Raw genomic sequence first — 16,171 nt, 5'->3', positions numbered from 1 at the left:
GGGGATCATCCATCAGTGATTCCTCTCAGTTTATCAGCCGGCCCAAATCGAAACACACAATGATGTCGGACATTAATCAAATGCTGACACCTCACATTCACGGACTGAAACGTGTACCCTTTTCTCACCATGGTTCTGTTGAGGCTCTCTGGCTTCAGATTCAAGCTTTTTTTCTGTGTGTCAACATCAGACGGCTGCGGGATTGAGCGGCACCATAGCGAGTGAAGAAAGCCCCTTCATTACACTTTTATTCTCATAAATGTGATGCATAAATGCTCTTGGAGCAAAGAGCGCAGACAGAGCTGGTTACATGTGCCGTGTGTTCCCACGCCAGGAATAATCCCGTCACCGGAAACGCACGAGGAGAAAGGAAAATGAGATCCTTGAGGCGGATTTTGTTGTCTCTTCATTTTTCTGACTCCCCGCCGACCGTTCATTTATTCTGTTTAGAAATGATTGTGCACTATTGATGTGCTGAATCGATACCCTCGCAGGGGTTGAGGCCTGTCATAAATTGAACATCTTAGACACAGTGTGGCTGCCTGGAACTCTCCGCGGGGGCGTGTTCATGTCAAAACATCGATCTAACACAGAGATCCAAAGCTTTGCCCGATGTAGAGCCAAAATGCAAAAAAGAAGCCGGTCACTGATTAAAGTGTTTGATTCAGAATGAACTCCTGTGGTTAATTACCAAACCCCTGTCACAGGACTGCAATGTTTCCAAATATCTGCATGGAGCCAGATGTGACCCAGGAAGTCATCCCTTTATTCCCCTCGTGAATGTGGCAGACAAAAGGACGTGAGGTCAAACAGGGATTCTTCATATTCAGGTTTTTAATAAGCACGGAAATGTGAAATTCTTAAAACACAAAACAAAAAAACAAACTCTTTACTCTGAGAACAGAGCTTCATACCAGAGGCTGCAGACCATCTGTTTCAAGGTGGGACAGAGACTTTGTATAGTTCTGTCATTTTGAATGAGTCTGGCTGTTTTTCAGACAAAACTCTGGAGACTTTACAGACAGTTGAGCGTTAAAATCCAAACACTCTCTGAAAAACTTGACCCTTTAACACCGAAGCCTCAAAATGTCCGTCTGGACTTTTATTTAACTGTAAAAGGGCCAGAAAATGTCCTGTGAGTCAATGATTTTGCCTTTTGTTACAGAATATCTTATTTCTGTTATTTACAACGTACTGCATGTTAAAGTAGTGTATTTTTATAGGTTAATTAAAAAAAAAACAGATTTTGTGTGTTGAATATGAAATGTGAACAGTATATAACGTATTTTAAAGTTTGTTTGTTTGAGTTTTTGTCTCAATGTGCAAAAACAGGCCCAACAAATGGAAACTATGTACAGTCATTGTGTCCAAATCTCTCCTCTCTGGTGACAGAGACGCTGATTCAGAGTGAAATTACAGTTCAGACCGAATAGAATCTTCACAGGAAGTAGCACGTAAGCAAGCTGAGACCCTCTCACACCTGCACAAACCAAGCGAACTCTCCAAGGACACAAACCCTCGTCCGTTTTAAAGCCAAAGACCAAACACCCCGAGAACAACCACCGTGCCACGGCAGAGGCACTAAAGCCACCTTTTCTTCCCCATTCTGATTTCATTTTCTTGTAATGTAGTGTTTAGATGTTCATTTGCATACTTCTCTTAAAAAGGGCAGCTAATAAAAAGCAGTTTTATAACCCAAGCGCCCTTTGACCTCAATGAAAACAAGGATTCAGTGACACATTGGGGGTTATTATGGTTTACTGAAATGCAGCTCTGTCACATGAGGGGACCTCATGCATGAAAAATCCAGCTTCCTGCAAGCGTCTTCAGCACCATGGACTTATAACTTCAACCTTGGTACATGAAGGACATACTAGTGAATATTCCCAATGGGTTTCAATCCCTCAGTGTGGGAAAGTCTAATAGAAACCAGCTGTGGGGCGACGGGACGCTGCAGAGACGATGTGCCGCCGCTTCTTCTTTTTGCTTCTCCGACATTTCAATATTTGTCCGAGTCCTCCACTTGTCTTCATTCTCTCGGCCCGCTGCCATTCTGACATTAAAAATCCCCCTTTTTTCAAAAGCAATAACTTTGAGAGCTTCTGCAGCAGCAGTGGAAAAGAATCTCGAGCGGCGCCGTCATTACAGGTGGCAAACTCGCTCTCTGTCGCACACAGCTGCCATCTTGAAGAGTGGGAAGTCATGCGGAAAATTGCATTCTTCATGTTACCCACACACTGGCTGGCTGCAGAAATGTATGCAAATTCTGACATCCCAGAATTTTTTTCTCCTTCTTCTGCTTCTTTTTTTTTTTTTTGACATAACGGAGTAAAAAAAAAAGAAAGAATGGTAAATGGCTGGTAATGGATCATTATGTACAGTATATAATGTGAATCCACTGAGAGGTAGCGCATCCACTCCTGTGATAATAGCCGTGATGAATGGTAATGATGTGAGAAAAGCAGCCTTATCGCGTCGTGCATGTTCCCACTGCTAATGCTCCAATGACCGGCCGCTGTTTACAACGTCCCCTAAGCCCCCTGCAGATAAGCACGACACACAGATCATTCAATACCTTCTTGTCACTGCGCAACAACAATAGTGCCAGGTTTTTTTTCTCTGCTCGCTTGAACACAAAACTACGCCCCGAAGACAAGAGAGAGACTTGGACTGTAGTGTCTCTCGCCTATGTGCAGTTAAATTAGCAGCTCTTATGGACAAGACCACGTCGATAGATCGTCTACACTGTAAACACGGCTGTCGAGATCAACATGAACTCGGTCAACGTCACACGAGCTGTGGGACCAACAGTCTGCACAAAATAAAGTCATTCATTCACCTGTCCTCATCATTCATTCACCTGTCCTCATCATTCATTCACCTGTCCTCATCGTTCACCTGTCCTCATCATTCATTCACCTGTCCTCAACATTCATTCACCTGTCCTCATCGTTCACCTGTCCTCATCATTCATTCACCTGTCCTCATCATTCATCTGTCCTCATCACTCACCTGTCCTCATTGTTTATTCACCTGTCCTCATTGTTTATTCAACTGTCCTCATCATTCATTCACCTGTCCTCAACATTCATTCACCTGTCCTCATCGTTCACCTGTCCTCAACATTCATTCACCTGTCCTCATTGTTCACCTGTCCTCATCATTCATTCACCTGTCCTTATCATTCATTCACCTGTCCTCATCGTTTATCTGTCCTCATCACTCACCTGTCCTCATTGTTTATTCACATGTCCTCATCATTCATTCACCTGTCCTCATCATTCATTCATCTGTCCTCATCACTCACCTGTCCTCATTGTTGATTCACCTGTCCTCATTGTTTATTCAACTGTCCTCATCATTCATTCACCTGTCCTCAACATTCATTCACCTGTCCTCATCGTTCACCTGTCCTCATCATTCATTCACCTGTCCTCATCGTTCACCTGTCCTCATCATTCATTCACCTGTCCTCATCGTTTATCTGTCCTCATCACTCTCCTGTCCTCATCTTTTATTCACCTGTCCTCATCGTTCATTCACCTTCAGATCACATATTGATATCAGTCATTTTCGATCTTTCAAACCTTGAAGCTGTGATCAACACAACATTCTCCAAGTGTGTCACAAATATTCTTAGACATAAACAACATGATTTTACATTTTTATCGCGATCGTATCAGCTCGTCCGAAACATAACAAACCTCGCGATCCTTGGATCAGAGTCTACATCGCAGACTATAATTTACAAAACTAATGCGACGGCATCTTGCGTGTTCGCGTCTTCCGCGACCGATTCGTGTAAATCATTATTCCGTGCTCAATTCCCAGCGCTGATCCAGGCACCGTTAAGACATTAGTAGTCAATCGGTGTTGGAGTGTGAATACGTTTATCGAGGACCCGGCGCCGTCGTCAGTCGCCACGTGTGAACAGAACACGACGTGTGCGTCGTACGTGAATGATCCAAGATGATGAATGGATTATTATATTGTGTTGTCACATGTTGATATCAAGTGCATGTGTTTGGAGACGTCCGCCTGCTCCCAATCCCCCGCGGGATTAGTCAGGGGCGGAACTATAATCAATGAGCTAGCTTCAGTAATTACTGTTTTCTTTGGCTCATTATTCTCAGAGCGTTGATTAAGCAACGGCCCTCGTGTGAAGGATATGTGGCCTTACAGTAATTGGTGGTTGCCAGGACGCTGATCTCCTGTTTCTGTTGTGATGCATGTTGGGAGGAATGGAAGCCTCGCGAGTGAGCGTCGCCTCGAGCAGCTTCTTTCTTTTCTTTCTAATTGTCCAGCGAGTCAAAAAAAAGATGCACAGCCGTCGCTTTCGTCCACGAGGGCAAACAACGCGCGGACGCTCCACAACAACAACGACAACAACGGCTTCACATGTTGACATTTACGAGCTAATTAAACCCGATGAAGGGACATGATTCACGTATGCTCATTACGCACAGGTGGTCACACACACAGAAGCCACGCGGCATTTAGATCCTCCACAAACATTCAGCCCCGAGCGTCGCTAATCCCGTCCAGCTGGAAGAGCCGCGCGTCACCTGGAGCGCTGGAATCCACGGGGTGATTAAAATACGGGGAAAAAGAAGGGGAGAAAAATGTGGGTAACAAATCAAAGAAATGTTCTTAATAGAATATACAGTAACCCTGTCACATGCCTCCAAACCACTCTGTCACAAGCTGAGCTCTGGTCTCAGGGTGAAGAAATTTGGCGATATCAGAATTTTTTTAGTTTGTAGTTTGTTTGCGATTTGTTAAACATTGAATTCAGTGTTCAAAGTGTGTCACATTAAAACACCAAGCGCATCACCGGCGACACGTTTGTGCTGTCGGAAAAAATCCCAACGGTTTCTGAAAGCTGAGAAGTTGCACATTTTAGGCCAACGTGTGGTTATTACGGTAATTTCACTGCCTTGCATCAGCGCCGTTTTTGGACATTGAGACTCAAAAAACTCAAAGAGATGTTATTGTAAATGTGTTTTATACTGTTCACGTTTCAAATTGAACACGCGCAAATCTGGTGTTCGTGTACAACTACAGCGTTTATTTTTCTTCATTTTAAACGGTTAATACACTATTTTAACGTGGCAGTTAGTTGTAAATAACATTTTCTGGTCCTTTTATGGGTTAAATAAGTCCAAAAGGTCACGACACCCAATGCACAACTGGAAAGTTGACAAACATCTTGGACACACAGAGAAAAACAGAGATGTCCATCACCTCAACGTGTGGTGGCCTTTAGTTTGTCCATCGTCAGGGCGTTTAATAATAATAATAATAATAATAATAATAATAATAAACGTCTGAAGACAGAGTTAAAATAAAATAATTCCATTTACTTTGCTGTAAATTGTGATTTGTATCTGTGCCTCGCTGCTGTGACAGTGTCTCCTAATCCCGGGTCATTAACACGTCCTCTCAAAGACACAACATACCACCCTGCATCGTGTTCTGACACTCGAGTAAAGAAAATGATGCAATAAAGCATTTCCCCGGTTTATTGTTTCTCTTGTTCGTCTCACCTGTTTTGATTAGACGCTGTGAAACAAAGTCATAAAGCTGCAGCTTTGGTAAAGAGAAGAAGAAGAAGAAGAAGAAGTGGGAAACATGTCCTTGCAGGTGCTTCAGCGTCTTTGTTTTTTTCCAGTTGGTGCTCGTCGTCGTCGTCGTTAAGTGTGTTAATCACTCTCTTATTTTCATGGGTAATTGACGATGCAGCACATAGAACCAGAGACCTGCGGGCGAAGCACGGGAAAAGGAACAGTGGCGTGGAAGGAGCTGGGATCACTGAAGCGTGTCTAATATTCTTTCTCCCCTCCCCTCACCCTCTATTCAATTACAGTATCTTGTTGTTTACTCATTAATTTAGTGTTTTCCCTTCCTCCACGAGCCACACTCGTCTGCACCATGTATATTTTTGCCGTCTTTTCTTCCTCGTTCTCGCTGCGAGTGGATTTTGCCTTGTGCAGAACCCGCCGTGCAATTTCCTGGAAGATTATTCTGATGGATTTAACACAATATCAATCAGAGACGAGAGAGAAGAGGTGTTTTTTAAGCAGCGGTTTCGCACAGACTCCAAATGCTTTGGACCAGGACGGCTCTGCATCAAAAAGCCCACAGGTTTTCTGTGTCAGTGCTGATATTACAACACGCAGTGGCCTTTTTGCTGCGAGACATAACAGCAGAGTCAAAAATCCAGACGACTTGTTGCCGAACAGTCCCGCGAGAATCGAGACAAACGACCCGCGTTTGTTTGAGTTTGTGAATCTGAAACACGACGTCTGACGAGCCGTTCCCCGGCGACGCCCCCCCGACGTGACCGCTGCTTTCACTTTCTTCTTCTTCGCTCTGAACGAGGTCACATTCCCGTGACCTCGGGCCGTTATTACCCTGTAATCATGTGTCACATTTGTTATTTCTTGTTGACAGCCTCATGTTAGAAAAAAGCCCTTTTACCTGATGGATGATCATAAGAGGAGGGAGAGGCTGCATCAGCTTCTTGCCTCACCGGTGAATTATGCACAACAAAACCTCGCGGAGGCCTGAACTGGCCGCACACAGGAGCCCAAATAATATTTACACACCGGAGCGTCAGAACGTGGCACAAGGTCTATTTATTACCAAAGTATTTTACTCGCCCTCTTAAATCAGACAGGCTGTCCAGTCCTTATGTTACCAGAAAAAATTGTTGACTTATTTTAAAGTGGCTGATTCACGGGCGTCAAAAATCAATGGTCACTGCTCCTCTGGTGCACACTTTGTCTGTTGTCGGCGACGGGGATAACGTGTCAGAGTGGGCCTCCTCAATCTTGTCACTTTAAGTGCAATCAATGAGGCCCCTCCCCCCCAAACCCCCGCCCGCCCGCCACACGAGGCTGAACATTTCAGTCAATATCCAACTGGAGCAGCAGCGACGAGCTCGGCCAGAATAATAAAAGACAACGACACAACATTTAATCCCTGTGTCAGTTCAACAAAAACAAAACCAAGACTCAGTTCATGTCACGCGATCCGTGAACTCAAATCCCTACTTACGCTGCGGTAACATGAAATGGGATCAGTGGGTTCACAGTGAGACTGCAGTGGGGTCAGAGGTCATCAGCTGAGAGAGGAAGACAGAGTGGGTTCCTTCAGACCTGTCGTCACGTGACCGGATCGCTCAGAGACGGACGTTAACGTCGGGTATGAAACGAGGTCTTTTTTCCTCCCGCAGCCTCGTTAACCACCGCGTCGCTCCTCCACGTACGGCCCAGCTGTCGACTTCCACGAGGAGCCGATCTATAAGAGCAAAGCCTCGGGGGCCGGAGCACGTCTGAATGAGTCCACCAACAAAAACCAGCCCAGAGAGAGAGGGAGAGATTTGATGCTCAGCCCTGGAAACGATGGCATTAATTGCCCCGAGGATTATGAGACACAGACCTCCGCTCCCTCATGCATATTTGACACTTGAAGCAGCAGCAGCAGCACTCAGGCCCCTGGTGCAGCTAATGGATGATGTTTGGCGCGTCAATGCATATGCATTAGGCACCAAGTTATGAGTGTGTGTGAGTGTGTGTGTGTGTGTGTGTTGACTCTGTTATCTTAAGCAGCCAGTGTGAACGCAGTGCTGGGTGGTCGGGAACCGCATCTGCTCCCGCTACTATAGCCGCGCCACGTTGCCCCCTCCGTTAAATCTGTGGCACGGATTTTGGCCGGCGTGACACGAAAGTGACCCGGGGCGTGAACAAGTGTGCGTTCAGAGGAGAGAGTGAGACACACACACACACACACACAGAGACAGACAGACACTCACTTCTGCACATCTGCACAATATCACCTCAAAGAGCTGGAATTCCATGTGAGATACGGCTCTGGACAGCGTCACATGACAGCGCTGTCAGTGTGTGTGTGTGTGTGTGTGTGTTGAGAGTGTTAACACACATTCCCAGAGTGAAAAGTGAGCTTGTTGATATCGAGTGTTCCCACATTCTCTACGTGACGTCCGTCTTTACAGAGCGACGCCAAATCTACAGAAACATCTGATGTGTTTTAAAGAGCTTTTGCTATGTCACTGTTAAAAAGTGGCTGCAGGAGCAAAATGCAATCAAAAAACACCAATTTGGATGAAATAAGCGGTAAAGAAAGAAGTTTGCTGTCTAACGCAGGGACAGAAGATAGAACAGATGATTTTAACCTAATAAAATGTACATCTGCTTCAGTCTACGGTAACTGAAGAACATTTATTTGCTCCTCTTTCCCGTCACTCCCAGAGCAAAGTCCACATCAGTGATTTAGATTGTGATCTGCTGCTGTGTCTGAAATCCTTTATTCAGATTAATCTGATGAGCTGCCAGTAGACCCCGAGTGTCCCCAGGAGACTCAGCAGTTCACAATCTTCACTTTCCATTAAGAGCCAAATTCTTTAGAATCATATTTAGCCCTCAGGGCACGGCTCCGTCGCGGTTTCCGGCTAATTTTGAGTCAACAGTTTGGGAACCTGCAAAGTGGAGACACATCCTCCCACTTTGGTTCCACTTAAACTGGTGTGAACGCGACTCCAGAATGGAACTGGAACCAGAACCAGAACCAGAACTGTGTCTGCCTGAAAGCACCGAGCAAGTGTGAGCTGAAGACGCTCAAGAGCAAAGGTGCAGTCGCTAAAAGACGATCTGTCACTGAGTTTAAAGCTGCATTCATAGATTTTCTGGGGCTTTTTGGAGGACGGGGGGATAATCTGTTAACGTGGCATTGACATTTTAGCACTTTGCAAACGGTTACTTGTTATTTACACGTCCAAGCAACACGAGCCTTCATTTGAGCTTCTGTTTACGGCCCCTCAGACTCTCCGGGGGGGAATTATCATGCTTTTAGCTGCTGTTAGGACAAACGTGTCACTGTGTGCCAGTATGACTTACTTACCTGTAAATTATTAGATATCATTTTCCTCCTCCTCACACCACCAGCCTGGCCCTGAAGCCTCCTGAAGGACTGACACAGCTCGAGGTCTCAGCGTTACTTCACGGTCAAGAGCTTATTTGTGTCTGTGCTCGTAAATCCACCAGAAAAATATCACACAAAATCACCTGTGTGCATAACGCACACACTATCTCACACGATGTGATGAATACATTAATAATTATTAATGCCGCCTGCCAAGCGCGGCGAGGCGGTCCTGCGTCAGAGGGGGCGGGCGGTATGTAAATGCGACGCTCGCGCGCACATAAATTCCGATCTGCCGACATTTTTTGGAGACAAATTGAAACTCATTACGAGCAATAACCCGCGGCGCGGCCAATAATCTATCAAGTCGGACGGCGCCGCGTTCAAACACCTCGTGAAGAAATGTAAATGTGGAATCCATATGTCGGCGTGACGCCTCGTACTTCAACAGAGGGATTTGGAGGTGAGAAATCAGAGATGAGCACGTTTGACTCGGCGTCCTGATTAAAACGCTCAGTGGAGAGAGGGAGAGAGGAGGAGAGAGGAGGAGAGTGGGGGAGAGTGGGGGAGAGTGGGTACTTACGGCAGGTGCTAAGCAGTCCGTTGGGCTTTCTCACACTTGGATGACATATTCGGAGAGTGTGTTCAATGTGGCACCGATGGGAATGTTAAGCTCCGGCCTCATGGTTGATCGCCATGGCCACTGTTCAAAGAGGGGGGAGGATCCAAATGAGTAAAAGACACAGGTGGTAAAGTGCTACGCTAATGCATCTCGACGGGTGGAACAAAATATACTTCACATTCTCTAGTTTTAAACGGAGCTAGTTGAAGGCTAGAGAAAAAGATACGTTTGAAGTTTTCTTTGACAAATATCCACTGAGTCGACTTCCCTGATATCTAAGGGTACCAAGGGTTCCAAACCTTAGGGGCGTAAGTAACAAAGGCGGCTTCACCAATTTTCTTTCCACACTTGGAAAACTCCAATAAACCAGCTGCGGATCATAGTGTAGCTAACGAGGGAGTTAGCAGTGTAGCTTGGTCCTAGCCCATGAAGTGCTTTGTATACAAAGAGGAGGAGGAGCTTAAAGTCTCATTCGCTCTCTCTTCCTGGTTCTGGTTAATAAACAAGCAGCAGCGTTAGGGTTTCTTTGAGAGGCCATTAGGGACATCTAATGGTGGGACTGCAGATTGCAGCCCTGCTCACGCCTCCTTTTCCCAAATGCATGATGTCGTGTTTCCACCGAGTTGGGTGAGTATTTTGTGTGTGTGTGTGTGTGTACCAAAATAACTGGAAGCAACCGTTCCATTTCTCTGTAACCTTCCAGAGTAAATGGTACGGTCCGGGTGGAGCTAGACCCACGACAGACCGAGGACTGGACTACAGACGAGCATCACTCCCTTGACCGAGGGCTTTACTGTTCCAAAGCGTGCCGTACTGTAGCACGAAGGAAACACGGAAATTCACACTCTGGCTAGTTTTGTCAAGTCCTGGCTGCTGCAGAGCTCTTAGTACATAGACCAGGTTTATAGATACGACTTTAAAGCTTTTAAACAGATGTACAAACATACTTATGGGCAGTAAATTACATTAGAAAAAGCCTCTCTGACTCACGTCCGTTGTCAGGCAAATGCCGGAATCCAACGCGTATGGAACTAAAAACACAAGGAAACCGGTGACACTGTTTACAGAGGTTACACTTTTCTATCTCTCAGCTGAGTGATGGCTGCGTGAGCGGCGTGTGTGTGCGGCGTCAGCATCTCCACTGCCAAAATGAAGACCGTACAAATCAACACGTTGGCCACGGTGACATGAGTCGGAGGCGGAGCTGATAAACCGCTGGACGACTGCAGTGGAGTGAAAGGCTCTGCACACCAGCGGAAAACTGGCTTTATTCAAAAGTAAAAGTTAGACTTTCTACAGTTCAGTGATTGACTGCTTGTATCTCTGCTGCTGATATTTGATAGAAACATATGGAGTCTTGGGGAGCGAGTCTTGGTCTTGTTATCGAGCCCTCGACAGTGAAACACAGTCCAACGTCAGGTTTGAGTCCCGTGCGTCGGAAACTTCGGCAACTATTGATCAATGTAAAACTACTTTTCACATATATCACCGCGAGGATGTTTCCATTATCCAATCCAGTCAATTCGAGCAACATCAGACGATACAGATTCTGTCCTGACTGACGTGTTGAAGGTGAAATCTTCCTAACAATGTATTTCCTTCCCGCCTGGGATTTGGGTTCCAGTCCTCCCCTCATAAATTATACAGTCCTCAGTCCCTGGAGACCTGTAATCCCGCCCACCCCTACATAATGTACACCTCTGGCACAACAATGAAAGGAAACGATGGCGGCTCTGCCTCCAATGTAAATGAAAGTTGGTTTAAGTTCATAATAAGTGGGTAACACGTGACCTGTGAGACCATTATCCCACCGAGCTGCAGCGCGCTCGCTCATCACGACCCCGCATTTATGCTGCTCTCGAGCACCGTGTGGAAACCAGAGCGGCTCAGAAATATCTTTGCACGCAGTTTTAAAAACAATGTCGCACCTGTGTCTGGAGTGCGAGTGGGAAAGTGGCTCGAGAAGCTGGAGAAGTTGTGTGAAAAGCCTCCAGGCTCCAGTGTTTACTACACTCAGCTCTCTGGAGAGATGTAGTGCAAAGATAAAGACTCTGTTATGACTCATCACAGATCAGAGGAGCAGTGACGGGACGCAGCCGTCCGTCTGGAGGACGTGAAGGTCATCGTGCTAACACCAGAGCGGAGCGCAGGCGTGAGCGAGCCAAGGGTTTATGGGGAAAAGTTGTCGGAAATCTCATCGTGTAGAAAGACAATCTGAAGTCTCCTCACAATCCTGTCACATTAGATCAGTGGTTCTCAAACTTTTTCTGTTGGGGCCCCCCCTTTGGAGGAAGAAATTTCCCGGGGGCCCCGCGACTCTCGCGGAATTGTAACAATGTGTCAAGTATAACATTTATTTTTGCTTTAGTGACACAAATAACCACAATATTGCTTCATGAGAAAGTTATTTTCAAATAAAAATATGAAAAGTGCAAATATCTAACTATAACTATAATAGTGTAACAATAATTTGGATAACAAAGAATACTTTACCAATGTCAATAATTTGCTGTGCAAATAAAAAAATGTTGTTTGAACAATACAAATGCTGCCTAAAAGTTCCACCTGCTAAACTTTAGTTAGGACCTCCCCCTCTGGAAAGTCTCCACGCTCGGTTCCTTCAAGTGGATCCGAGAATCCTGCAGAAAAGTGTTGTGACGCTGGCTCGACATAAAGATAATATATGATGCTCTGTGAACGCCTGCGGCCGTGAAACTGGGTGCAAACGTTCTCTTGTCTATTCTCCGAGCAGCGGACTCACTGTATGTGTGTGTGTGTGTGACACCAAAAGGTTCTAAGAAACAGATTCTGTTCTCCCCGAGCACAGCTTGACCCGAGTCTTGTCTTCATCCACACTCCATCACCTTAATCTCAGAAGAATGACCTCAGCCGCGGGGAGAGGGAGCACAGTTATTAAAAAACACATCTGTGTGAACCATGAAACCCTGTAATGTGTCTGAGTTTGTACCAATGAGCTCATTATCAGCATGAAAGTGTTTCCCCGCTCTTTTTATTTGAACATTCAGGAGGATACATCGGCCAAAATTGAATACATTGTGCACAATTGCGTTTTAAATGAGTGTATAATCACTTTAAAATAAACAGTGCACGCTTTCCACAGTCCTGGAATAATCCAGTTACTCGTTTCTGCAGCAGCTTAAACAGATAAAACCAAGCAGAGATTTTTAAAATGGAAGCTTGGGACACAAATGAAGGAGAGGGGACTTTTCCTGGCACGTCAGGGTCACAGTGGTTTCCTGCACTAAATCTCACGCACTGGAACTTTTTAGACGTCGCAATTCATGGAATTCTGCCACTGCTCGGCTTGACTCGACTCTGGTCTGGGTTTCTTGGATCGTACCTGGTACCTGCTGGTTTTTATTTAGCACCTGCTCTGGCAAAAATCAACAGACTGCTGGACACTGAGTGTGTCGTCACTGGAAGAGTCATGTGTTCTTGTAGTTATTGTTCCTCCAGGCCTCTAGGAGGCACTGTTCCTCCATTTGGCAACAGAGAGTTGTAAAAAGTCAGTAATGTAACAGGAAGTGTTTCTTGTCATGTTGACGAGAGAACGTCGGCGAGCTTCACGCTCCATCCTGAGCCAACGCGAGTAAGTTTAAACATCTCGTGAGATTCTTTGTGACGTGGTGAAGAAATGTAACGTCCAGTTTGATCGGAATTGTCAGAGAAGAAGAAACACAGAGAAGGTTCTGAATCTCAACTCATTCAAATTCAATCACATACTTGGTGGCTGAAATAGAACACATCACGTTTGTTTGCTCTATTTTTATTTAACTCTTTTTATGATCCCACGTGGCCCAAAAGGCAGTACCGTCACAGCCCACCAGGGGGCCGCGGCCCACACTTTGGGAGCCCGATTTATCCAGAGATCTGCAGAACTATTCTTTTAACTGCCCAGGGTAAGACTTTGGAAGGCGGGGTCACAGCCTGGAGAGGTCGCTCGTCCATTGGAGGGCGACAGAGAGACAAACAAGCGTCCACCACAGTGTCCAATTTACCTCGTCCTAAATCTGCACCAACCACGCGGCCCACACGGGAAGTCATGCTTCGTTCTTTGTCTTCTTTGTGGCTGATGTTTCTGCGGCAGTGAATTTTCCCTCACCGCCCTCGTCGCCCTCGCCGCCCAAACCCAGTGAGTGATTAGTATCCGTTTAACCTCGGGGCAGAATGCTGATGTTATTAGAGTTTACTCAGATGTTTGCTCTCCTGCAGTCGTGTGCCTCTGCGCCACGTCCCGGCACTGCCCCACTCCGAGCTGACAGGGGCTAATTAGGGAGTCAGCAAAGGTTATTCTGCCCCAGAACTCCGGGGGTTTTGCCTTTTTTTACGACGCTCTGCCGTTGCCGTTTTGTTCAAAGTGACAAGTGTCATGTTGATTCATTAACAAGTCATCGCCACTGCTCAGTCTATCATCTCTGAGAAGCTCCACCGGAGCCTGAGCGGACGGAACTGGATCGCTTTGATGCTGAGAAATAAGTCTTTGTCCCACTGTCCAAAAACATGCAGAGGTTGATTTGGACATTTGGACACGGGTTTGTGACCCCGCCCTGGCAGATTCTCCCTGTGCTCCCTGCGCCCTGTGTTTAGTATAAATTTCTCTTTAGCTCTCGTTAGCAGCTCCTGATCCTGAGTCACGCTTCAGTCACTCCTTGTCGTCTAACCTTTCGTTGAAGTTTGGACTCAACTAAAAAATGAAGTGAAGTTTGTGTGACGAGGCGACGCCGAATAAGTCAAACATTGGAAAAACTTTCCATCTCCGTTCCACTCGGAAAGTAAATGTCACCGCAAGACCACGTTTACGTGTCGGGAACTGAAGGACAGAAATGTCGTGTTTATTAATCCCATCTCATGACAGAGCGTGATCACATATAACCGCTGCTGAAGTGATTCACAGCGGCGAGGACCAGCACACCTTTGTTTATTCCCTGTGACTGAGGCGCCGTCGTTTCACTGAGTGTGTGAGTGTGTGAGTCTGTCGCTGAGTGAAGATAAAGAACATAAACAGTGACACTCACAGCTGCAGCTCGTGGGCGGCGACCAAAACAGCGACACGCGCTTCAGACGGACGAGTCTTTACTTGAGATTGATGACGTGTGTGTGTGTGTGTGTGTGTGTGTGTGTGTGTGTGTGACCCGAAAATGTTGCAACCTATAAATGTGTATATATATAAAAAGGACGACAGGTCTCTGCCGCCGCCCACTGCACAAAAATGAAGCCATGAAAAAAATCCACCGATGCCATTTTGACTCTGTGATTTGAAAGCAGTGACTTTATGTGTTTAGGGTTCAGATTGGATAATCTCGAGTGTCCAGTTAGCCTAATCCCCAGTGTTCATGTCTCTGGAACTGTGGGAGGAAGCTGGAGAACCCAGACGCACACATGGGGGGAACACGCACAGATCCTTGGTCGGACCAGGATCGGATTCTTGGATAAGATGCAAAATATCAGTAACAGTGTGGTCTACTGGAACCTGAAGTCAGACGGTGTTATTGAACAGTTATTTCCATCTGAAGGTTCCAGCTCATCATACCCCCGCTGTTTGATCGGCATCGTAAACATGGAGCCCAGTCACCAGAAGCCTCCCTGCCCTGGAATCAGACGATAAAGCATGAGATTGAGCAGCTAGGAGATTAAATCTCAACAGTTCTTAAATTAAAGTTAGTTTTCTTTGATTTAACGTGAACTCTAACGACCTTTCGTGCACTTTCCCGTTGGCGGCGTAGATCACGGAGTGAATTTGAAAGGTGAAACGGAGAGAACCACAGGTCAGAGGTCAAACAGCACGTGCTGCTCTTCTGAGACTGCAATTAAATTCACAACGGACGGTTTTCAGAGGGAGACTCATTTAAATAAAAGACTGGAAGTTATTAGCTCTTCTTTTCTTTTCTTTTCTTTTTGCAGACGCTGGGATTTAATTTGTCGTTTTTTGTAAGTCTGTCATCCCTCGTACGTTCACATGTGGGACCTTCTTCTTGGTTTTAGGAAGTCTAACAGTCTGAAAGGTATTTGCACTCATAATCCTCGGATTATGTCGACTCGCTTTAGAGGAAGTCAGACTTTACAGATATTTGTCTCAGTTGGAGAAAGACGGAGAGAGACGGAGAGAGACGAGCTGCCGGGATCCAGACCGCTGAAATACAGAGAAATAACCACGGGCAACTTGTCTCATTCATGTATGTGATCCACGTTTGCCCGCTTTAGCCTCCCCATGAGGGTCGTGGGGGTTGCTGGTGCCAATCTCAGCTGACATCGGCGTCACAAACGTGGACTGATGGCCAGTCCATCGCAGGGACAGAATGTCCACTTTACCTCTTCCTCTTATTGCCTGTCTTTGGCAGACAGGTAATGCGTCTGTATTGTCAGAAAACAGAGGGTTTCATTTCTCACGTCGTCTCAGTCTTCAACAGGAACGTCCACATTTGTCATCTGTGCAGCACAACGTGACCCAAATAGCACGATTTATCCCATTTGCAGACACTTTTACTTTATAATTATGAACAAAGCCCCCGAGGCTGCACACATTTAACAATGAACTTAAAAGATTACCGGGACAAAAATGTGGATTTAAAATCAAACTTTTTCACT

At 45.9% G+C, this 16,171-nt stretch overlaps 1 protein-coding gene across 2 annotated transcripts in view; it reads right to left on the bottom strand.

The window, feature by feature from the left end:
- The window catches only part of chrm2a (cholinergic receptor, muscarinic 2a), a 78,375-nt gene that overhangs the window by 32,440 nt on the left and 29,764 nt on the right, over nucleotides 1-16,171 (bottom strand). Inside the window, exon 2 of one of the 2 annotated variants that reach the window (XM_058625559.1) lies at nucleotides 9,527-9,646. The exons of the other annotated variant lie outside the window; for it this stretch is intronic. The gene's annotated coding sequence lies outside the window, so the exon portion shown is untranslated. The remainder of the gene's footprint in view (nucleotides 1-9,526; nucleotides 9,647-16,171) is intronic. 2 annotated transcript variants of the gene reach the window in all.

This window comes from Solea solea, chromosome 3 (assembly GCF_958295425.1).
Source record: "Solea solea chromosome 3, fSolSol10.1, whole genome shotgun sequence".
Lineage (NCBI taxonomy): Eukaryota > Metazoa > Chordata > Actinopteri > Pleuronectiformes > Soleidae > Solea > Solea solea.
The sequence above is the reverse complement of the archived record's forward strand: the minus strand, read 5'-3'. Positions and strand labels throughout refer to the sequence as shown.